General features: G+C 46.2%; 1 protein-coding gene and 1 long non-coding RNA gene across 4 annotated transcripts in view; one reads left to right on the top strand and one right to left on the bottom strand.

Moving 5' to 3' along the window:
• The window catches only part of FAM189A1 (family with sequence similarity 189 member A1), a 394,185-nt gene that overhangs the window by 168,537 nt on the left and 200,995 nt on the right, over positions 1–24,653 (bottom strand). The window lies entirely within an intron of this gene.
• Positions 19,230–23,966, top strand: LOC116537668. Its single transcript, XR_004263245.1, has 2 exons — positions 19,230–20,226; positions 23,260–23,966. It is a non-coding gene; the product is annotated as an uncharacterized LOC116537668 (long non-coding RNA).

Here is a 24,653-nt window from a genome sequence, read left to right as displayed (position 1 = left end):
AAAAGGGAAAGAAGGGAACAACAACAACTACAACATGTTGCAAACATGGCAAAGTTTTTTTTTTTTTAGACGGAGTTTCGCTCTTGTTACCCAGGCTGGAGTGCAATGGCGCGATCTCGGCTCACCGCAACCTCCGCCTCCTGGGTTCAGGCAATTCTCCTGCCTCAGCCTCCTGAGTAGCTGGGATTACAGGCACGCGCCACCATGCCCAGCTAATTTTTTGTATTTTTAGTAGAGACGGGGTTTCACCGTGTTGACCAGGATGGTCTCGATCTCTTGACCTCGTGATCCACCCGCCTCAGCCTCCCAAAGTGCTGGGAATACAGGCGTGAGCCACCGCGCCCGGCCAAATTTTTTTTTTTTAATACAGGGTCTCACTCTGTGGCCCAGGCTACAGTACAGTGGCACAATCACGGTTTACTGCAGCCCTGAGCTCAAGTGATCTTCCCATCTTAGCCTCCTGAGTAGCTATTACATACTTCAATCCAGTGGGATTTATTATAGGTATCCCACTGTAATACAATATTTGAAAATCAGTCAGTGCAATATACTACATCAATGGGCTAATCACATCATATCAATTGATGCAGAAAAGCATCTGGCAAAATCTAACACGCATTCATGGAAGAAAATTCTCTACAAACTAAACACAGAGATTATCTTCCTCAACTTGATAAAAAATGTTTATAAAAATCTATAGCTAACATCATACCTAATGATGAAATACTACACACTTTCCCCTGAAAAAGAACAAGACAAGGATGTCCTCTCTCATTGCTTCTGTTCAACATCATACTAGAAGTCCTAGCTAGTGCAATAGGCCAAGAAAAGGAAACCAAAGATACACAGATTGAAAAGTCAGAAATAAAACTGTCTTTGTTCATAGATGACATGATTGTTCACATACAAAATCCCAAATAACTGTCAAAAAAAAAAAAAAAAAAAACTCCCAAACTAATAAGCCAGTATAGGTCACAGGATACAATGTTAATAAACAGAAGTCAATTGTTTTCCTATATTCCAGCAATGAAAAATTGGAATTTGAAATTTAAAATATACCATTAAACACTGCAACAAGAAAATAAAATATGTAGGTATAAATCTGACGAAATATGTGTAAGAACTATATGCAGAAAACTAGAAAACTTGAAAGAATTCAAAGATTATCTAAATAAATATAGAGATATTCCATGTTCATGGACTGAAAGACAATATTAATATGTCTATTCTTCCCAACTAGATCTATAAATTCAATGCACCCCCAATCAAAACTCAAAAAATTATTTTGTAGATGATAAGTTGATTCTCAAATTTATATGAAGAGGCCAAAGACCTAGAATAGCCAATATAACGCTGAAGAAGAAAAAAGAATTTGAAGCATTCAAAACATCCTACTTAAAGATTTACAATAAAAACACTATAATCAAGTCAACATGGCATTGGCAAAATAACAGAAAAAGAGACCAATTTAATGGAATTGAGAACCCAGAAACAAAGCCCATGAATGTAGTCAATTAATCTTTGAAATATAAACAGAGTCATTCAACAGAGAAACAGAAGATTTTCAACACATGATGCTGGAAAAACTGGACAACTATATGCAAAAGGAAAGAAACCTAGACATAAAACTTACACCTTACTCAAAAATTCAATCCAAAGGACTCATAGATCTAAATGTAAAATGCAACGCTATTAATGTTCTTTAAGAAAACACAGTGTATCTTGGTGATGTGGGGTTTGGTGATGACTTCCTGGATATGACACCAAAAGTACAATCCATGTAAGAGAAAAAGTGTTAAGCTAGACTTCAGAAAAATTAAAAGTTTCTGCTCGTCAAAGACACTGTTAAGAAAAAGACAAGTCACAAACTGAAAGAAAACATTTGTAAAGCACATATCTGATAAAGAATCTGTATCCAAATGTATAAAGAAAAGTAAAACTCAACTATAAGAAAACAAAAAGTCTAACTTTAAAACAGGGTGAAGATCGGAACAAACATCACCAAAGAAGATATATGAACAGCAAATAAGCAATGTTCAATATCATTTGCCATTAGGGAGTTGCAAATTAAAGCAACAACAAGATACCACTAGACACCTATCACAATAGCTAAAATCCAAAAATGAACAGTATTTACCGTCAGTTGCTGATGAGGATGCAATTGCTCGCGAGGATGTAGACCAACAGGAATTTTTATTCATTGCTTGTATGAATGCACAATAGCCACTTACGAAAACAGTTTAAAAGATTCTTACAAAACTAGACATAGTCTTATTGTATGATCCAGCAATCATACTCTAGGCATTTACCTAACTCATTTGAAAACACCTGCACATGAATGTTTATGGCAGCTTCATCTGAATTGCCAAAAACTAGAAACAAGCAAGGTATACTTAAATAGGTGAATGGATAAACAAACTGTGGTACATCTACATAATGAACTGCTATTTGGCCATAAAAAGAAATGAAGAATCAAGCCATAAAACAATATAGATGACTCTTAATTGCACATTGTTATGTGAAATTAGCGAATCTGAAAAAGTAACATATTGCAAAATTCCAATGATGTGGCATTCTGGAAAAGGCAAAACTGTGGTAATAGTGAAAAGATCAGTAAGCGTTCAGGGAGAGAGGGAAGGATTAAATAAGCGAAGTCCAGGAGATTTTTCAGGGTAGTGAAACTATTTTTTTTTTTTTTTGGAGATGGAGTCTTGCTCTGTCGCCCAGGCTGGAATGCAGTGGGTGCTATCTTAGCTCACTGCAACCTCCACCTGCTGGGTTCAAGCCATTCTCCTGTCTCAGCATCCTGAGCACCTGGGACTACAGGTGCATGCCACCACGCCCAGCTAATTTTTGTATTTTTAGTAGAGATAGGGTTTCACTACATTGGCCAGGCTGGTCTCAAACTTCTGACCTTGTGGTCCACCCGCCTCGCCCTCCCAAAGTGCTGGGATTACAGGCATGAGCCACTGGGCCCAGCCAAAACTATTTTTATGATACTTTAATTGTAGATATATGACTATGCATTTGTAAAAACCAATTGAACTGTACAGGCCAAAGACCTAACCTGCATATAAGCTAACTTTTTAAAAGTATTTAAAAGGTAGAAGGATCTCAGGATGGAATGCAAAATGTGACCAAAAACAATCTATGAGACTAATGCGGGAAAAGGGAGCAAAAATTAAATTTTTCTTCTAGAAGCAAACTTCCCTGAGTCCCTCCCTTCCCATGGGATTGTATCCTGATTTGCAAGTTTTGTAAGTTTATAAATTCTTATATTCTTGTAAGTCTCTACAACACAGCGAAGGTCATGAGAAATGCGTAAGCAGGCTGGACTCTGGCAGTCTAGGCGCTATAGCGAAAGGCAAAAGACAAAGCCCATGCTAGGATCCTCGAGCTCTGCAGATAAGAGGCATCTGTGCCACATATGTCTGTCATTGCTTGACAAACTGTCTTTGTTCTGCACCTGCAAACTTGTTTTCACACCACTGAGTACTTCATGTATAAAACGGTCATGCCCTGTCTTTGTTTGGGGCTCGGTTTTCAGATGCGAAGCCACTGAGCTGGTGCGCCCTAAATAAAATCCTCCCATTTCACCCACTGGTTTCTCCAGTCTCCTGAATTTCCATAAGAAAACCACCTCACTGAAAGGGGTTGAGGGGAAAGGTGCTGACTTAAGTAACTCTGAAAATAAATGAAGTCCGTAACACTAAAGGCAAAAAAGGAAGTGTACATAAGTACTGAACTCTAGTTGATGAAGTTGTTTCCCCACTGGGTAGTGGTTAACAATTCTGATACCACTACTCAGGTATTCCATAACTAACCATTAAGTAAATGGGTGGCAGGTGGTGAGAACCAGGTTTCTCGCTGCTGGAGTGGGAACAGGGGAGGAGGCTGGACCGATCCACACAGTAAAGGACTGGCACTGAAGACATCACCATGAACTCATGTTTAGCTTAATAAAATATTGATGGTTACATGCAGAAATAGTTACAGGTATGTGTATATACATGTGTTAGTATACACTCATGTACAGTCATCCTTATATGTGAAGAATACATTCTTTTTTTTTTTTTGAGATGGAGTTTCACTCTTGTTGTCCAGGCTGGAGTGCAATGGCGCAGTCTCGGCTCACCGCAACCTCCGCCTCCTGGATTCAAGCGATCTTCCTGCCTCAACCTCCCAAGCAGCCAGGATTATAGGCATGTGCCACCACACCTGGCTAATTTTTTGTATTTTTAGTAGAGACAGGGTTTCTCCATGTTGGCAGGCTGGTCTTGAACTTCTGACCTCAGGTGATCCACCTGCCTTGGCCTCCCAAAGTGCTGGGATTACAGGCGTGACTCACCACACCTAGCCATGGGGAATACATTCTAATACCCCTGTAGATGCCTGAAAATACAGATAATACTGAACCCTATGTATACTATGTTTTTTCCTATACATACATACCTATGATAAAATATAATTTATCATTAGGCACAGGAGATTAACAATGATACCTAATAATAGAATAGAACAATTAGGGCAGGCGCGGTGGCTCAAGCCTGTAATCCCAGCACTTTGGGAGGCTGAGGTAGGCGGATCACCTGAGGTCAGGTGTTTGAGACTTGCCTGGCCAAAATGGTAAAACCCATCTCTACTAAAAGTACAAAAAGTTAGCCGGGCATGGTGGCACATGCTTGTAGACCCAGCTCCTCAGGAGGCTGAGGCAGGAGAATTGCTTGAAACCAAGAGGAGGAGGTTGCAGTGAGCCGAGATCATGGCACTGCATTCCAGCCTGGGCGACAACAGCAAAATTCCGTCTCAAAAAAATAATAGTAACAATTATAACAATATACTGTTCACAATTTCATGGATGGAAGATTCACTCTTACTACGGATCTTGGCGACCTCCACATCGGTATCTTCTTTCTTATGAAGTCAACGGCTTTCACCTCCTCACTTAAATGAAGAACTTCACAGCTTCTCTTCAGCATATCTGAATTGCCAGCATCACAACTCTTGGGCCTTGAGGCACTGCTTAGGTAAAATAAGAGCTACTTGAACACAAGCACTGCGCTGGAGTGACAGTTGGCTGCTGACTGAGAAGGCTAAGTGACTAAAGATCAGGCAGCACGCACAGCACGGCTACGCTGGCCAGGATGTGATTCCAGACCCAGGCCGGACGAAGCGGGACTGCATGAGATTTCGTCACACGGTGCACAGTTTAAAACGTATGAATTATTAATCTCTAAAATTTGCTATTTAATATTTTTGGACCATGGTTCACTGCACTAACTGAAACCACATGGAAATCAAAACTGCAAATAAAGCAGAACCAGTGTATTTCCTTGTTTTGTCAGCTGACTGGACCTAGAAGCAAAGCCCTCTCCCCTACCCTAACACCTCTGGGTGCTGGGTGCTGGGAGGACACCTGGCACCCAGATTTTGGTTTCCAATGCCCACCTCCAGCCAAAAGATCCAGAGCTTCTTGGAGAAAAGGCTGATTTGCTTACAGACTAGGGCAGGAAACATATAAAAGGATCCAGGAGCCTCTTGTAGTGCCAGAAAGTAAGAACATGATACAAATAATAATAAGTAGGCCGGGTGTGGTCGCTCACACCTGTCTCCCAGCGTTTGGGAGGTAGAGGCGGGCAGATCATGAGGTCCGGGGATCGAGACCATCCTGGCTAATACGGTGAAACCCCGTCTCTACTCAAAACACAAAAAATTAGCCGGGCATGGTGGCATGCGTCTGTAGTCCCAGCTACTCGGGAGGCTGAGGCAGGAGAATTGCTTGAACCCAGGAGGCAGAGGTTGCAGTGAGCCGGATCGCGCCACTGGACTCCAGTCTGGTGACAGAGCAAGACTTTGTCTCAAAATAATAATAATAACCTCACAATCATGGAGGGTGTCAAAGGGACACAGGAGCCAACTGGAACAATTTTAACAATAAATTAGCATTGGATTACAACTGTGAGTATAAAATAAATATTCATGAGTCCATATTTATAAAAAATTATTGAATACACAAGTAAATAAATAGTAAAGAAGGGACAAATCTCCTAAGGGAAAAATTTCAATACTTTATGTAGATATTCCAACCTCAGAGAGGAGGAACATGATTCCCCACTCCTTAAGTGGAGGCTGCACATGGTGACTTCCTTCCAAAGAATACAGTATAGGAAGGGGGGTGGGTTTCTCACAGTAGAGAAACCTGCCAATCACTCCCTCAGCCAGGTGATGAAGTCAACATCAACAGTGATGCTTTCCTGACAGTATGTATCCTTGATGTGATGTGATAAGAATGGTCTTCACCTCTCTGGCCTTCTTCCTCCAAACCCAGTTTAATCATGAAAAAAACATCAGACAAATCCCAACAGAGGGGTACCCTACATAACACCTGACCAAGACTACTCAACACTACTGAGGTCATAAAAAGCAAGGAAAGTCTAGGGAAAAGCCACAACCAAGTGGAGCCTCAGGCGACACAGACACTGAATGTGATGCGGGGTTGGACGGTCTCCTGGGAGAGACTAAGGACATTAGATGAAAGCGAAGGAAATGTGAAAACCATGGATTTTAACAAATGATAATGTATTGATATTGGCTCATTAATTTTAACAAATGACCCATACTAATATAAGATGTTATAAAGAAACTAGGAATTCCTTATACCATCTTTGCAATTTTTGTTCCTATAAAATGTTCTAAAGGGTAAACTATTTGAAAATCTAAATGGCAATCACAAAGCATAAATATCACAGCCAACCACATCCCACCTCACAGTAAGTTGCTTTTATAAACCAACAGCTGCTGGTTCCTGCAGAGTCCCCAAGGCCAGGCTCAGGGGCTGTGTCCCCATTATACCCAGGGCAAGCCCGTGAGCTGCCGCTACCCAGGATTCAATTCCCCATCGCCCAAATTAATTACATGCAGTGTGAGTTTTACAGGGACAGAATGAGGGCTTAATGTTTGCTTGGTATAAAACTGATGTAGGGAGGAATAATTTTACAGCATGACCTTTAGAAGGACCAAAGACGGCAGCTTTTCAATCAGCAGCAGGTAGCACAAGGATCAATAGCTGGCGTCTGTGCTGCTGGACAGCAGGCCCGCTGGGAGGAGGGCAACGCACATTGGACACACATGAAGGACCCGGGGAGGAATGCAAAATGGGCCGGGGACATCTTTCATGCTGTCCTGTCATAAAGGCAAGGTGCAATACAGGAGATGGGGAGGTCGTCAGAACACCTGTCCAGGGCCTCTCTGTGGGCACTAGGAATCTGAGGCGAGTCCTTGGCACTGGTGCTCAAACATCTTTCATACCTCTAGAAATGGACTCTCCTAGTGTGGTTTCAAGCAGGAGGGACTCATCGATCTATGTGCAACTGACAGAATTAGAGGGTTCCCTTATGACATCTAAACATCCCCAGGAACCGAGCACACTATATGAACACTTGCGCGCCAACATTCATCAATGACAGTGTGATCGTCAATCTACCAGCCAAAAATGCAAGCTGAGCGGCAGGGAAGACAAGCCACTTGCCCTTGCAGCTCCATCTTCCCACCCACCAATCCTACACAAGTCGAGAAAATAAAGCACAAAAGCTTTGAAACCACGGCAGACAGTGCAGGCTTGTCTGGGGAAAGGGAGCACCTGATAGGCCAAGAATCTGGTTTCCCACCATCACACCTGCAGTGCTGTTTCACCAGTGCAGCCGGGTGATGGAACCAGGGGAAATCTAAGGGCAGGGAGACCAAATCATCCCCAAAACCACAACACAATCTTCTCTATGAACCTCTCCAACACCGTTAGCTAGCTTCTTCTGCAAGGATTAACTGAATATAAACACATAAAGCATAAATAATCCATGTCAATAATTTAGCTGTACAGTGAGATAAAGTGCATGGCTCATTAGACAAAACTACAGACCAAAGAATACTCTTGAATAAAATTTACACTAATTCCAGCTAAACAAGAGGTCCAAGAAAGCTGTTAAACTTCTCATCCCATCCTCGAAGAAACAACAAAGATAGACAGGAAATTACGAAAGGAAGGTGGTTTTAAAATTCAGAGAACAACATGATGAAATCATCATGGCTCCAATGTAACTCTATAGCCACAGTTTTACATGTAAGCACTGGATTTAGAATGCAAAATCTGTGGTTACTTTAGACCACTGAGACTCAGTTATGCTGATTATTTATAGGTAGCTCCTAATGGAAGTTGATTACTGAATATTTTTATAGAGGAAAAAAAAAGGAATAAATTCTCATTTGGCTAAAAAGCTTTGAATTTTCTTCCAGAAGGGAAGAAAATAGATGAGGGGGTCTCCTGAGTTCCCCTGCAGCCTGGGGTGCTGGCATGAATAAATAAGCGTGGTAAGAAGCAAGAGTGCCAGCAGCCAAACCCCAGTCAATAGTGCCCAACGCATCTCCCCACTCCGGAAACGAAGCGCGCTGGCAAAGTCATCTCCCTAAAAACTGCGTACTCGGACTTTTAAGCACGAGTCTTTTTAAAGTGCATTCTAATTAGAACACATGGGGCTAGATAGGGGTGACTGGCAGAAACCGGGGAGAAGGACCGAAAACGTTCACCCCGGAAAACTGATCCTAAGAAAGCAGCAAGAGCCTGAGGAGACCCACTGGAGGTCATGAAGAGTGAAGTGACACGAAGAAACGGCTGTGGACACGGTCCTGGGAAAGCAGGGAGAGCCCAGAAAGGGTGTCACAGTCCGTCTTCAGAGCAGAACTAGAATTAACATGAAACGCCACCGTAAGCAGAAAACAGAAGCTGATGCCGCCTCTGACCTCTGAGCTGAGAAAAGTGGGTCCATAGAGGGCTCAAGAAGAGCCTTAGAAGGGCCCGCAGAGAAGAGGGGGGCTGCTGTCCACTGACCACTGTGCCCGGGAGGCAGCCAGCCAGCAGTCCAGAGACGGGTACACCAGCGCGAGCGCCTTTGATAAGAACAGCCACTGCCTCTACAGACAGCACCTGCATGGCCCTCCCAGGCACCTGGCCTTGGGAGGACAGGTAGACAGGAAGCCACACAGAGACCCTACCCTTCCAGCAAGACCCCCTCCTCATTTGCATTCCTTTTAGCAGTAAGATTTTCCCCATGGCCTTATCCATTTTCTCTTACTCCCCAAGGAAAAATACTCAAAATTACTGCTTTTCGGAGGTTATCCTATGTTAGGGGTTGAATTTGTCCTTTCCCCCCAAAATTCGTAAGAATTCCTAACCCCCAGTACCTGAGACTGCGACCTTATTTAGCAACAGGGTCACTGCTGATGCTATTAACTGACATGAGGTCGTAGGACAGTCGGGGAGGCCCCCGGTCCAATCTGCGTGTGTCCTTAGGAAAAGGGGGATTTGAACACAGAGACATGAGCATGGGGAGGATGTCATGTGACTAGGAGGCAGAGATGGGGTGATGTGTCTACAAGCCAAGGAACGTCACAGATGTCCAGCAAATCACAGGACGCTAGGAGGGAGGCCTGGAACAGATCTTCCCTCAGGGTTCCAAGAAGAAATCCACACTGCTGACAACCTGATCTCAGCTCTCCAGTCTGCAGAGCTGTGAGGAAATAAATTTCTGTTGCTTAAGCCACCTTGTCCATTGTGCTTTGTTATGGGAGCCCAAGGATAGGAATCCAGCCTGTAACGTGAACTTCAGTTTTACACAGATGCTCCAGCAACTTCCCTGGGACACGATAACCCAGAAAACAAGTGAAGAAGGTCCCGAGGGACCCTGCTGCTGTCACACTTCAAGGTCCCTGTGCGTGACTCATGGGAGCCCCCAGGCCTTCCACTAGACACAACTCCACTCTTACTAGAAGCTCAGGAAGATACACAACCCAGGGCAGGCAGACCACTTATCTCTAATGAGCAGCAGGGCTTTTAAGGCAGTAAGAATTTCATAGCTGTTTTCTTCCTCATTGAAATCAATTCTGAAAGGCACGTTTTCGTAGTTCGAGGATTCTAAGGGCTACGATAAAAGTCTCTTTTCTCAGGTTAAACATTTGAACACTATATTAAATATTCAAATAGAATGTTATGTTGAATTTTGACTTAGTGTATTAAAATACTTTAAGTGGCACTGAAAAGGAACTTTTTGTAGTAAATTAAAGATGGCTTCTTCTCCTGCAGGAAAGTAGAGTTGAGTTCCCAGCCTCTCCCACATGGGCTGGCCCGTGACTTGCTTGATCCATCGACTGTGACAGAAGTGTCACTCTGGGACACAGGAGGCTGAGTTGTAAGGAGCCAAGTGGAACCTCTCAGAATGCTGGCTCTGGGAGAAGACGGACACCACATAACAAGTTCCATTCTTGTGCTGTGAGGAGACCCAGGTACCCACATGGAGAGGCCATCTGGAGACGGAGCAGTGTCTGACCAGACCTGGACATTCTGCCACAGCACAACTGACATGCAGAAGACCCAGGGAGCCCAGCCAACAGCCAGAACCAAGAACCCAAACATACAGCCCCAGCGCAGCCGCCCTAGCCATCCCCAGCCATCAGAGAGTTCTAGTCCCTGGTCTGTCTCTGCGTCATCCTGCTAAATTCCTCACTCACGGAACCATGAAAGGTGGTTGTTTAGTGCCACTAAATTTGGTGGTGGTTTACTGTGCCGCCACAGATAACTGGAGCACACTTTTCTGTGAAGTACTTTTTCTTTCCAGACTTGGTCAGATGGGTTTATCTAGAGACTACAGTATAATTGAAATTCCATTAAAGACGCTTTCCAACAAGCAGGCGGGACTAATGTATCTTCCCACTGCAAAGGCCTGTACTGTCTTTGCCAAACCGCATCACACTCTGTGAAGTCATCCAGTACAACACGCACCCAAGTTCATCTTCTCTAACAGCTGTCTGACTCCACTGGAGGCTCAGGTGGGTGAACTGTGTCACTGCAATGCTGGCAAGCAAAAAACGGGATTCAACCCCACAGCGGAGGTCAGAAATGCCAGTAAAAATGACTTTCTAGGGTCACTTATAGGTTTCACAGCTCTGATTTCAAGAGGTATCAGATATGCCAAAGAAAAAGTGGCCAAAGTTCTGGAAATATGGGCTCTTCTGATTCATCAGGGCCAGGGGTCGCTGCCCCCAGCCAGAGGTCAGCCACCTTGGGATCAGCAACCCTGGCACTGCCCAGATAAGGCAGTCCCCACAGGACCAGAGGGGACTCTCCAGAGAACCAGCCCCAACTTCTGCTGGTTGTCTGTACAGACTACAAAGGAAAAATATCTTCCTCCAATCTCATAAAAACATTCCTTGCTGGGACATAAACTCTTTTTTTTTTTTTTTTTTTTTTTCTTTTTTTCCTGAGACGAAGTTTCGTTCTTGTTGCCCAGGCTGGAGTGCAATGGCATGATCTTGGCTCACTGCAACCTCTACCTCCTGGGTGTAAGCAAATCCTCCTGTCTCAGCCTCCTGAGTAGCTGGAATTACAGGCATGTGTCACCACGCCTGGCTAATTTTGTATTTTTAGTTGAGATGGGGTTTTCCCATGTTGGTCAGGCTGGTCTCAAACTCCTGACCTCAGGTGATCTGCCTGCCTTGGCCTCCCGAAGTGCCAGGATTATAGGCGTGAGCCATAAACCATGCCCGGCCGTAAACTCTTTTCTGCTGTCATTCTTGTCTAAACTGTGAGTTCTAAACAGCCAATGATTCCTGGATGCGTGGCCTCTGCTGGGTAGATAACCTATGCCGAACTGTTTTCAAATAGACAGAAAACCAACATTAACATGGTTTGTTGTTGTTGTTGTTTTGAGACAGAATCTGGCTCTGTCACCGGGGCTGGAGTGCAGTGGCATGATCATGGCTCACTGAAGCCTTGAACTCCCAGGCTCAAACAGTCCTCCCACCTTTACCTCCCAAGTAGCTGGGACTACAGGCACGCACTACCACACTCAGGTAATTTTTATTTTTTCGTAGAGACAAGGTCTCACTATGTTGCCCAGGCTGGTCTGAAACTCCTAAGTCCAAGCTGAGGTCCTCCTGCCTCAGCTTCCCAACCTGCTATGTTTTAAAATTCAAAAGTAAACAGTGCACTAACAGCAACCTGAATCTGCCTGCACTTGGAGGCTCACCGTTTCCGTGTGCTCACCTATGCCATCTCCTTTAAGCCTCAGGTCGAGTCCATGTCATGCTCGTTTCAGCAGAAATGGCAGGCAGCTGTCCCAGGTCCACAGCTGGCTCCTGGTGGAACAGTCAAAGCCAGGTCTACCAGATCCCAGCACCTATGAGAAAAGGATCTGGACAGTGCCTACCTCATACCCCCTCTATCCCAGCCACCAGCAGCGCCCCAGGTCCTTCCATTCGTGCTGTGTGCATGGCTTTTCTCATCCCCACTCTGACCGCAGCAGCTGGGTGGGCACCTTACAGATCTCCTTCCCAAATCCCTGCAAAATGGCCAGAATTCTAGGTCCCAGGCTATTCATTTGTTTGTTTGATGTGAACTTAGACTTCAGTTACCTTGGTGTTAAGAGAGAACAGTGTTTAAATTATGTGTGGCAAGGAAAATTAATTTGAGATTATGAATTCCCTGCGGCGTTCAAAGAGTATCATGGAGCTTTAGAGCGAGTCGGCTGGGTCTCAGTTTATTGACATGGAAGAACACAGAAATGCTGAGGGGAAACACGGAGCTGAAGAGTGCTGTGCAGACCGAAAACCCATTTCCATCTGAAATCACACCGGAAAACAGAAAAGCCGGCCTGTGGATCTGCGTGGGGGCATGGAGATCACTGTGGGTGGAGGTGCAAAAAGCTCCATCTCAGAGAGCTGGGAGGGAAGCTGAGTCAGGGAGGGATGCCTGCCTTTTTTTGTAGATGTTCCCCTACTGTTTGACTGGTGACAGTGAGATTGTATTATGTTTGTAATTTACAGAAGGGGGAGGCACAAACTGCAAGAGAAATCGGTCCCTCAGCTGGGCGAGGTGGCTCACACCGGTAATCCCAGCACTTTGGGAGGCCAAGGTGAGTGGATCACAAGGTCAAGAGATCGAACCGTCCTGGCCAACACGGTACAGTACAACCCCGTCCATACTAAATACATATATATATATATTAGCTGGGTGTGGTAGTGCGCGCCTGTAGTCCAAGCTACTCAGAAGGCTAAGGCAGGAGAATCACCTGAACCCAGGAGGCAGAGGCTGCAGTGAGCCGAGGCTGTGCCACTGCCACTGCACTCCAGTCTGGTGACAGAGCGAGACTCTGTCCCAAAAAAAGAAAAAGAAAGGAAAAGAAATAGGTCCCTAGAGCATGCGGCTCTAGGGTCCCTGTGGCTGAATGCCCAGACTCTGAGTGGGGAAGAAAGTTAAAGATGGAGGCTAATAAGAGTTTGGCAATGCTGAGAGCTCCCACGTAGCAGGCCCTGCCTGGGCTCTTCACCTACATTACATCAATCAGTTTTCAGGACTCCCCCATGAGATGTCATCCCTGTTACAGGTAAGAAACTGAGGCACAGAGACCGTAGCAACTTCCCCATGGTCCTGAAGTGATGAGAGGTAGAGGTGTGATTCCCATCCAGGCATCCCAAAGCCCATGCTCTGAACGGTTTGTTGTGACACTTCATAGTTGTGCTGACTTTTACCATTCGACCTCTTTGAGGGTCATTTTTCTTATCTGTCAAATGACGGTGACAGTACCTCCCTCTTTTTGCAAAGATTCCTTTGCAAAAAGGAATACTATACATCTATATCATATGTATGTATACCATCATACATGCTCATATATCATCTCGCCCTGTGCCTGCATAAGGCGGACTGCAGATCTCTGTGCCCTAGCAGCCTCACAGGGACAGGGAGGGCACTGGTGAGTGGGAGCAAGCTGCCATCAAATCCACAGACAAGGGACAGTTTAGCAAGTGAGGAGAGCATGTGCCGCGGCCCCTCCGCATCTGAGGAATGAAGAGAAGGGAGGTGATGAGGTAGGACAAGGCCTGGCATGGAAGATAAGGCTAAGAAACCAAGCAGCTCAGGAGGCTGAGGCGGGAGAATCACTTGGACCCAGGAGGCGGAGGTTGAAGTGAGCTGAGATCACACCACTGCACTCAGCCTGGGCGACGGAGTGAGACTCTGTCTCAAAAAACAAACAAAAAAGAAACCAGGAGGGCACAAATGGCCACATGGAGAGGGCAGCCCCTGAGAGGGCTCTGGACCGCAGCTGCAGGCAGCTGCCATGGACGCAGGGGTGACACAGTGGACGTCTCTTTGTGTCACCTCCACAGGGCCCTGGTGTCTGGAAGATCTCCTTGCCCATGACTTAGACGGCTGGCTGACTGGGTTAGCATTCCACCCCACTCCCTCCTCCAAACACCCTGCTTGATGTTCCTTCAGTATCTCTTCAACACTCATCAGAAGGGATGGGAGTCAACTGGTTTTCTCTTAATAAAAAATGTTATACCTTTCTCTTTAATTGCAAAGTAAGGTTTTAAAAAATAACATTTCCAAATAAAACAGTTGTGGGAGGCATAGTCAACGTTTAAAATTTATATCATAAAATGAATTATTGATTCCCAGCAAATACTCCTCCTCACTTGGTTTCAGATTTTCAGCTGACTGCAGCACAGCCCTAGAGCCTGCACCAGGCCCAGTCCTCCACGTTAGGGACCGGAGAACACTTGGACCGGGTGAGTTTTTATGTCTCTCCATTGCCCTCAAAGGCACTGCCAGTCTCAGCAACAGGAACGTGCTGACTTCTAACTCACCAGCTCTACTGTGAGCCCGTCACCCGCAAAACCTCAGTCACTTAGTCCAGGGATGTGCTGGCGCCCAGCACTAGTGCAGCTGGCACCACATGAGGCCCCTGGCAGCTGCCCGGCAGCCCACCCCTCTATTTCTTCACTGCCATGAGAGGGGGCTGGGCCCAGAGCTTCAGGGTGGCTCTCAGCATGAGGGAGAAGGGGTCAAGTAAAGGAAAAATCAGGAGGGAAAGCTGAAGACAGTCTAACGCCTGGGGGTGGAGGTGGAACAGGTAACCAGGTCTTCCTGGGGATAGACTTCACAATGTGGGGATGGACTTGGAAGTGAAGAGAGAAAGAAAACTCGTGCTCTGTAACAGGCTCGGCGCTCTTTCTACCATATGTCATCATAATATTTCAATCATCAGATCTGAACTAAATACAGATTAATTGACCAAATAATATTTTAATGACAACAGCAGTGGCCCCCAGCAGTGCTCCAATTTATGCACAACGTCGAGATAAATTATGTCTTTGGACTTGCAAAGATATCTAATTAGGAAGGTTTCCAGATATAAAGAACCATCACCGTAACGCATGTCATTTCATCACTCTAAAGTCCCTCATTAACATATGAAAACGTTAGTGTTTTAAACTGCTTGTGTCAAATGAGGTCCTGAAGATGGGACATGGGTGGAGCTGCTGCCCAGTGGGCAGCTCAGCTGATTCATCACCTGATGGCACCGGATGTGGCCATTCCTCCGCCTGCAGATGGAGTCACCAGATGGATATTTTGCCATACAATAATCTTTCTTATTTCACTTTATTGTATTCTGACTTTCTAGCTGGGTAGAGCTGGGAATCAGTATTTGTGTTAGGATGAGATATTAAGATTCTCTTGGAGCGCTGGTGTTTAACATAGTTTATCTTAAAGGCTGCCTCAAGGTTGCTGCAAGATAAAACTGCCTGAGGGAGTCTGTCAATCAGATGCAACCATGGTAACCAGAGGAAACTCCAAAATGGCCATAATTCTGCAACTTTGCCCAAAATGAGGACAAAACCACCCTGTATCCAGTACGGCACATACACTGGGTTTCGCAGTGGCATGAGGAATGCCTTATGGAGTTGGCCCAGTTTGGGAGGTAGCAGAAACAACATCTCAGTGGGTTTTGCAGGAAGAATAGGAGTTTGCTGACAAATTTCATGCTTCCTTTGTAGACAATGGGGAAGTAGCAGAGGGCAGGGAGCAGGATGATAAAGTGAGGAGCTCTATACTAGGGAGGGTGGATTTGCCGCAGAGGAGGGGTGGGCAGAGGGCCAACGCAGGGGAGGGTACCGCTTAGAAGAATGCCACATTGTTTTCAGACGGAATTTGCAGGCTCACTGGGGATGCTGGGTTGGACCCTACACCAAAAATTACATGGAACAAGAACTTCTGTGGTAATGCTAAGCATATGTGAGACTGTGATGATCCTAACACCAGAACTTTTTGATAGAAAACCAGTGATCACTGCAGGGAGTTACTACCATCTCCCATCCAACGTGTGTTACCGTGACTGCTGCTAATGTGTTGAAAAAATAAAAACAGACAATGGAGACCTGGCAAGGTGGCTGAGGAAATCACACGTGTGAGAGATGGGCTGACGGAAAAGTCCAAAACCCCTTCAAGGAGCATCCGCGCCATTCCAAGGTTTCCAGAGCTTCAGAGCCATGGACTGTCTACTCCTGTTTCTCTGTAACCCCCGACAACCCCAGTTTTAATTTCCATTCTCTTTCCCCCTTATCCATTGACTATTTCATTTATTTTTGACTCAAATATGCCAGGCATACTTGAGAGCTGAGATGCACGGTGAAGTAAGTAGAGCCAGCACCATCTCACACTGTCGCTCCTGTCTTCCAGTGAGGGAGAGAGCCAGTAACCACACAGCTGGCAAGGGACGTACAACTGGGACATATACACCCAAGGAGACGCCAGGTGCCTCTGAAGGCTGAGAGTAGACATGTCCTGCCCATCACACCTTCCTCGCCTGTGTCAGAGCTACATCTAAAATCTAGTTCCTGGCCAGGTGCAGTGGCTCATGCCTGTAAATCCCAGCACTTTGGGGAACCGAGGCGGGTGGATCACAAGTTCAGGAGTTCGAGACCAGCCTGGCCAATATGGCGAAACCTCATCTCTACTAAAAATGCAAAAATTAGCCGGGCATGGTGGCATGCACCTGCAATCCCAGCTACTTGGGAGATTGAGGCAGGAGAATGGCTTGAACCCAGGAGGCGGAGGTTGCAGTGAGCTGAGATCACGTCACTGCACTCCAGCCTGGGTGAAAGGCGAGATTCCATCTCAAAAAAAAAAAAAAAAAAATCTAGAATTCCTAATTTCCATCATATTCACTCTGCCTCATTCATTTTTCAGCTTATTCGTTTGTTTATTCATTTGCTTGTACCTTTGTTCACCTGCCAATTCATTCTTTTAACGTTCAATCAGTTATTCATCCATTAGCTACACACAGGGCAGGCACAGAAGATACAGCCCTCTTGTCTCAGCTCAGCTACAAGGCACAGAAGCATAACAAGGCTAAGGAACATTGCACAGGAGTCATAAACAGGTGCTACGGGCACACTGGCCAGTGAAAGCTGACCTGGTGTGGGGGGGCTCGATGAAGGCTCTGCAGAAGAGGCCCTGACAGGTGCCAGGGAATCACTTCCACAATATGCAACACACGCTCACACGCAAACCTGATCACATCCATAATATGCAACACATGCTCACACGTTCCATGTGACGTGCAGACAGGACCCCCGCCCCATGGAAGTCAGAGTCAAAACGGGGAGTAGAGAGGAAGCAAAGGCTGCATCTTGTGTCAAGTGCCACGGAGGGAATGGCCAAGTACTGCGGCGTCTCGGGGGCCTTCTACAGAGAAGGTGGTGGCTTCAGGGCCTGGTGCCTGCAGGAAAAGAACCGGGGGAAGCACCTTGCAAGCACGGAGAGAAACTGTGGAAAGTTACAGAAACTGTCAGGAAGCCAGTGGGCTGGTGCAAAGGGTATCATCAGATGAAGTCAGCAGCTTGGGCAAAGCACTGCAGGTGGGGGGAAACTTTTTAAATTTTTTCCTGTATGTGTCAAGAAGCCACTGAAAGCTTTCAGAAGACTTTTTATTGACAGGATTCTATTTTTTTTTTTTTCTTTTTGAGATGGAGCTTCGCTCTTGTTACCCAGGCTGGAGTGCAATGGCGCGACCTCGGCTCACCGCAACCTCCGCCTCCTGGGTTCAAGCAATTCTCCTGCCTCAGCCTCCTGAGTAGCTGGGATTACAGGCACGCGCCACCATGCCCAGCTAATTTTTTGTAGTTTTAGTAGAGACGGGGTTTCACTGTGTTGACCAGGATGGTCTTGATCTCTTGACCTCGTGATCCACCCACCTCGTCCTCCCAAAGTGCTGGGATTACAGGCTTGAGCCACCGTGCCCGGCCTTGACAGGATTCTGTTTTTATCTTTTTTTTTTTTTAATTTATTTTATTGCAGTTTAGGTTTTGGGGTACATGTGAAGAACATGCAAGATTGTTGCATAGGTACACACGTGGCAGTATGATTTGCTGCCTTCCTCCCCATCACCTATATCTGGCATTTCTCCCCATGCTATATCTTTAAAGAAGTATACTGGTTGGGCCCTCAAACCCATAGAGGGGTCATATTGCAAGGAGAAAAGACCGCCCTTTCCTCGGCCGGGCGCAGTGGCTCACACTTGTAATACCAGCACTTTGGGAGGCCAAGGCAGGCAGAACACAAGGTCAGGAGTTTGACACCAGCCTGACCAACATGGTGAAACCCCATCTCTATTGAAAATACAAAAATTAGCCAGGCACAGTGGTGCGCGCCTGTAATCCCAGCTACTCGGGAGGCTGAGGCAGGGGAATCACTTGAAAGCAGGAGGCGAAGGTTGCAGTGAGCTCAGACTGTGTCACTTCACTCCAGCCTGGGCGACAGAGCGAGAATCTGTCTCAAAAAAAAAAAAAAAAAGAAAGAAAAGAAAAAAAAGAAAGTGAAGAAAAAACCACCCCTTCCTCTAAGTGAAGAGGCAGATTCCAACCCTTGGCCAGGCCGCCATGCAGGGCAGAAGGTGCCCTGATTCTAGCTGCTGCAGACGCTGGGGGAAGGCAACCGAAACCAAAGAGGTGGCCATACTGACAGGTATGAGGGAAAGAACTGCAGATAACTTCCGAAGAAACAGCTGGTGGGCTCTGATGTGCATGGGTGGGGAGGTGAGGGAAAGGGACTGCTGTATGCTCCATGCATCTTGGTTCTATTATCTTTGTGGCCCACGTGCAAGCTTTCAGCTCTACAGAAATGCTAAACAACTACAGATTTCCCATCGCACGTATGCCAGAGATCAAATGCTTCCCAGAAATTCTTGGTTGTTCTGTCTTCTGCACGCATGCAATGGTGCAATGAGGTCTCCCTTCCGAGATGCACAGGGCTCTCTGCAGGGTCAAATTCCAGAGCCGGGATTCCCGAGTCAAAGCGTGAATTGACCTATCGTTGTCTTAATTCTGGCAAATTATCCTCCTGGGTGGGGGTGGGGGAGCACTGTACCATTTTACACTCCTCTTTTAGCAAAATATGAGAAGGTCTGTTTCACCCCAGCTTCAGCAAAAGAGGGTGTTCTCCAGTTTGTGGGGTTTTGCCTGATATCGACATGTGACATACAATATCTTGCTGTTGTTTTAACTGTAATTTCTGTTACCACGAGGTTCACAGTGTTTTCATGTGGTGAGGCCATCTGAATTTCTATGAGCTCTCTGACCCCACCCATTTTTCTTTTGGATATTTGTGGTCTTTTTCTTATAAACTTCTAGGATGCAAGAACTATTTGGGATCTGAATTGGAAATATTTCTCCCAGTTTGGTATATTGCTTCTGAGTTTGCATGCTTTCTTAGAAATTTTATTTTATTTACTTAGCCATGTAAAAGTTTTTGCTTTGATATAGTCACATTTATCCAAATGTTATGGTGGCAAAGAATCCTATATGAGCTGCTAAAAAGGAATGGGGTGGGGGAGGTGGTTCTTTGGTCCAGATTTAGAGAGATCTCCAAATGTATCATGAAGTGGAAAAGGCAAAAGTACATAGTTTACCCCTGTTTCTCCATGAAAGAAAGTGGGCATGTATGCTCTTATTTGTTTATATTTTCATAAAGGAAGTATGATAGGTTATTTTATATGTCAGCTTGGCCAAGCTCTGGTGCTGGGTCATTCGGTTAAACACTAGTCCAGATGTTGCTGTGGCTGTCCTTTTTAGATATGATTCTTATCTACAATAAACAGACAGGTTAGTTAAGCAGATTATCCTCCGCACTGCGAAGGGCCTCATCCAGTCAGTCAAAGGCCCTCAGAGCAAAGACTGTGGTTCCCCAAGTAGAATGAATTCCTCTCAAGACTGTGACACAGAAAGCCCACCTGAGCTTCTAGCCTGAAGAATTCAGACTGACGAATGCAACTTCCTCATCTACTGAACCTCCAGCCTCCCTGCTGCCCTGCAAATATCATACTTGCCAGCCCCCACAATCAGGTGAGTCCGTTCTTTAAAAAAAAAAAAAAATCAGGCTCTGCTGGGCGCAGTGGCTCATGCCTATAATCAGAGCACTTTGGGAGGCCAAGGTGGGAGGATCACAAGGTCAGGAGATCGAGATCATCCTGGTTAACACAGTGAAACCCCACCTCTACTAAAAATACAAAAAATTAGCTGGGCCTGGTAGCACGTGCCTGTAATCCCAGCTACTCAGGAGGCTGAGGCAGGAGAATTGCTTGAACCCGGGAGGTGGAGGTTGCAGTGAGCCGAGATTGCACCATTGCACTCCAGCCTGAGTGACAGGGCCAGACTCAGGCCCCCCCCCCCCCAAAAAAAAAATCAGGTGTGCTCTCCCCACCGCCCCCTCGTCTGTATCTTCCTTTCCTCTCATTGGTTCTGTTACTCTAGAGAACCCTGATTAACACAGAAACACTTGGAGGATTCCGCAAAAAAAAAAGTGAGTACAGTAATTGTGTGTGGGAAGGATGAGGGAAGGGTGGAAATGGGAATTCTCAGTTTAGGCCTTGTTATAGTTAGAAGCTTTAAGCCACGTAAATATCTCACCTACTCAAAACAGAAAGTAGAATTTGGGGCAGCATCAACTTTTAGGAATAAAATAAAATAAATGCTACACAAATTAAGCAATAAAGGTTATTCATTTTATATAAATTTAACATACAGAAAAAAGAGAATTATCCAGGTTTATTCAAAAGATGAACTGCTAAGAAAGAAGACATTTTTTAAAAGCACTGAGATGCAATTCTTTTAAACATGAACCTTTATACCATATTTTAAAGCTATATGATATTCTACAAATCTGGTGTATCCTTCATGCATTTGACAGAAGGTTTGATTCCTACCCTGACCCCACCAGGCGGGCAAACATAACTTGTAGTGGTCTGTAAAGGGGCCAGGCCATGACCTGGGCTGAAGTGGGCAGCCTGTGGCTTGGAAGACTTTCCAGGGAACCGGTGGTACATCCCCAAAACGCTTCACTTTGTGTCCGAGGATTCAGAGATGTCCAGGGTAAACTGACACTTTCAAAACCAACTCTAAATGTTTGTTTGTTTGCTTGCTTGCTTGCTTGTTTTTTATTTTTGAGAAGGAGTCTCACTCTGTCGCCCAGGCTGGAGTGCAGTGGCACGATCTTGGCTCACTGAAACCTCTGCCTCCTGAGTTCAAGCGATTCTCCTGCCTCAGCCTCCCGAGACGCTGGGACTGCAGGTGCATGCCACCATGTCCAGTTAATTTTTTGTATTTTTAGTAGAGATGGGGTTTTACGGTGTTCGCCAGGATGGTCTCGATCTCCTGACCTCATGATCCGCCCTCCTTGGCCTCCTAGAGTCCTGGTATTACAGGTGTGAGCCATCTCACTGGCCCCCAACTCTAACTGTTTAATAAAAACTAAGAATCATGCATAACAAGAGCTTCATCATGGACATACACACCGTTTTACAGGAAACTCAAACCCTAAATATATGTAATCTCCTTTGTTGCAGGGAACTTCCTCCCTGTTAGTCTGAAGAAAAGTATTACCATCTGGGACACATTCCTCTCACTTTCAGGAGAAGGGGCTTTACAGAAGGGTCTTTATTTACACTAGCAGCGCCCCACTATGCACCTGCTGCATTTGTGAGACATGGGCTTTCTGGGCCACTCCAGTGACTGCTGAGCCGGCACCTGATGACATTTCTTCAAGCAAGTTGCCTTAGCTGACCCATCTACTGCTCCACACCCGAGGTGGGGTGGGGAGGGGTGTCCTCTGATGGAAGGTCAGTGCCACAGAGAAACACTGGCCACTCAGAGTGCATTCGGTCCTGGGATAGAGACCCTGTCCCCAAGCGTCCACAGTGCAGCATCCACAGAGAGGCCTGGCTCCCAGGGCTTACAGAAGCAGAGCACAGAGCTGTTTGTTGAAATGACAAGTGCCCTGCTAAAAGAAACTGCATGCACAGCATTAGAGAGCCAGGTAAACTCATGTGAGCAGTCTGTGTTTGGGACTAAACACACACGCGCGCATGCGCACACACACGCCTGTGTTGAATCCCAGCTCTGTTACATAACTTTCTGGAGGTCCCTTCCCTTTGCCAAGGCTGCCTTTCCCTACATTAAGTGGGAACGATACGATTCCACCATAAAGAACGGTCATGAAATCTGAATGCAGTGATGAGCCCTAAGGCTACAAGTGCCAGTACTGTAGGTAGTAAGCGCTTACTAAATGCTGGCTCCTCCTCCGTAACTGATGGGAGTATTAGGAGCCATATAGATCTCTGGATAGTTCTTGAAAGCTGTCTCTAGAGGCTGTGTTTGGCAACATGTCACATGAATCTCTTGAATGAAATTCCCCCGACCCTTAGGCCTTTCAGGAGTAATGCCAGGGTCCTTCCTGTGAGCCGCTCAGCCAAGTGGGGCTAGTGGAGAGCAGAGATGGGCCTTGGCTAGTAGGGAGCAGGACACAAGCATAGCCCTGTGGTAAGGCAGACAGGGCTCCCTGCCAAGGTCGTCTGCTTACCGCACCAAGACCCCTTCTACCCCTGTAAGCTCACCTGGCCCCGGGAACACAGGAGAGCTGGTGCCCCCAGAGGAAACAACCAGGGACAGAGCCCTGCGAGCCCCCTTCAGGGAGACAGTTCTGGGGCATTCTGTGTGGCTCCAGGCACCCCCAGGCTCACAGTGTCGACCCTGCTAATGCCCCCCAGGGACTCCTTTTCCTGTCCCACATCCCCCCAGCTCCTCACACCTGCTTCCTTGTCCTGGGCTCTGCTTCTGGGCTAAAGACACCCCCAGTGTGGAGAGCTGTTTGGAACGCAAGAGAAGACTGAGGACTTGAGGCCCCTGCTGTCACTTCACTTACATCCCCAGGAGCGCAGGCCACTGCCCGTCAAATCCTGTCCCCGTGAGGCAGGATGATGACGGCGGTCGCAGTGGACACTTATTCCCTGTCAGACACTGACCTAAGCACCTTATTATTAACTATTTTAATTCTCACACCAACCCCACAAATTACTATGACCGTCTTTGTTTTCCAAATAGGGAAACCGAGGCACGAGAAGCTAACTTTCCGAGGCTGCCCAGCTGGTAAGCAGCAGAGCCAAGCTTCCCGCTTGGCCAGCGAGCTCCAGAGTCCCTGCCCTCAAATCAGAAGCTGCATGGCACAGTGACGCCAAGAAAACAACCTGGAGGGCCCAGGCTGGCAGAAGTCGGTGGGGGGGGCAAGGACAAGGAGGAAGCCAAAAGCTAAGAACAAAGTCAGACGGACACCGAGGCAGAAGCCGGGAAAGCAGAGCACGGTCACCAATTGTTGGGGACATGCTCTGAGTGAGAGGGTTTGAGAACTGCCACTCGCGGGCCGAGGACTGCTCGCTCTAAAGGTGTCTCAGGCTGAAATCCAGCTAGACCTCTGCTCCAAGTCAGGGGCTGCGGCACAAAACACAGATCTTTGCTCTTTCTGTCCACAGCAGCCCTCGGCCCACCCCAAGACAGCAGCAGAGAAGCGACCCAGGCAGGGGCTGCGGTCAGTGGGTGGAGCCTCTGGTTTCCTAGGAAAGTCAGACGTGCTGGTTGCCATTTTCTCCATAAATTACTCCCATGAAAGTCAAATATCTGCATTAACTAAATTTTTGATATTTTATGGATTGGTTCCACAAAAAAAGCACTTAAACAGCCCTTTCTGCTGACTTCCAAATTCCTATCTCACCTCCCTCTCATCTTCAATTCAAGTTTATCATCCTCTGTGTAAACCAAGAAGGTGTATGGTGACATTATTTAGTGAGTTTTATTTTATTTTAAATTATAAATAACAGCAAACTTCAAAAAATGCTTCCATTTCACAGTTATTCCTTTTCAAGATTTTTGGCCATAAACTAAAGCTAAAGCCAACCTCCAAAAGACACAAGTGACATCTTAAACAAAAGCGCTGACCAAATCGAGCCCTCCCCAGCTTCTTGGGGCATAAATTGGAATTTTACGCCATAGGCCAAGAGTTAAAACTATACCTTCCGATTTGCTTCCAATGTGATCTGTAATTCACGGTCCAAAGAAAAGTTTGGATTCATGTCAGAACAGCCTCACACACACAGCCATCTGCAAAGTCCCGAGAAGCCATGTGTAAATGCAACCCGAAACTTACCCTTCCACGTTCTCAAGATTTCTAAAAGAAACAATTTCCTGTCTCATACATGGTTTCCCTCCCTTCCCTCGTTCCCTCCCCCTCCCCCTTCCCCTTCCTTCCCTTTCCTCTCCCTCCCCCTTCCTTCCCTTCCCTTCCTGTTCCCCTTCCCTTACCTTCCTGTCTTGTATATGGTTCCCCCTCTCTCTCCCTTGTTTTCTTTCTTTTTCTTTCTTTCCTTTCTTCTCTCTTTTCTTTCCTTCCCTTCCCCTTCCTTCTCTTCCTTCCTTCCCTCCCTCCCTGCCTTCCTCCTTTTCTT

This window comes from Sapajus apella, unplaced genomic scaffold (genome assembly GCF_009761245.1).
Source record: "Sapajus apella isolate SASKATOON/1434 unplaced genomic scaffold, GSC_monkey_1.0 scaffold113, whole genome shotgun sequence".
Classification (NCBI taxonomy): domain Eukaryota; kingdom Metazoa; phylum Chordata; class Mammalia; order Primates; family Cebidae; genus Sapajus; species Sapajus apella.
This window is presented reverse-complemented; position numbering and strand designations above follow the sequence as displayed.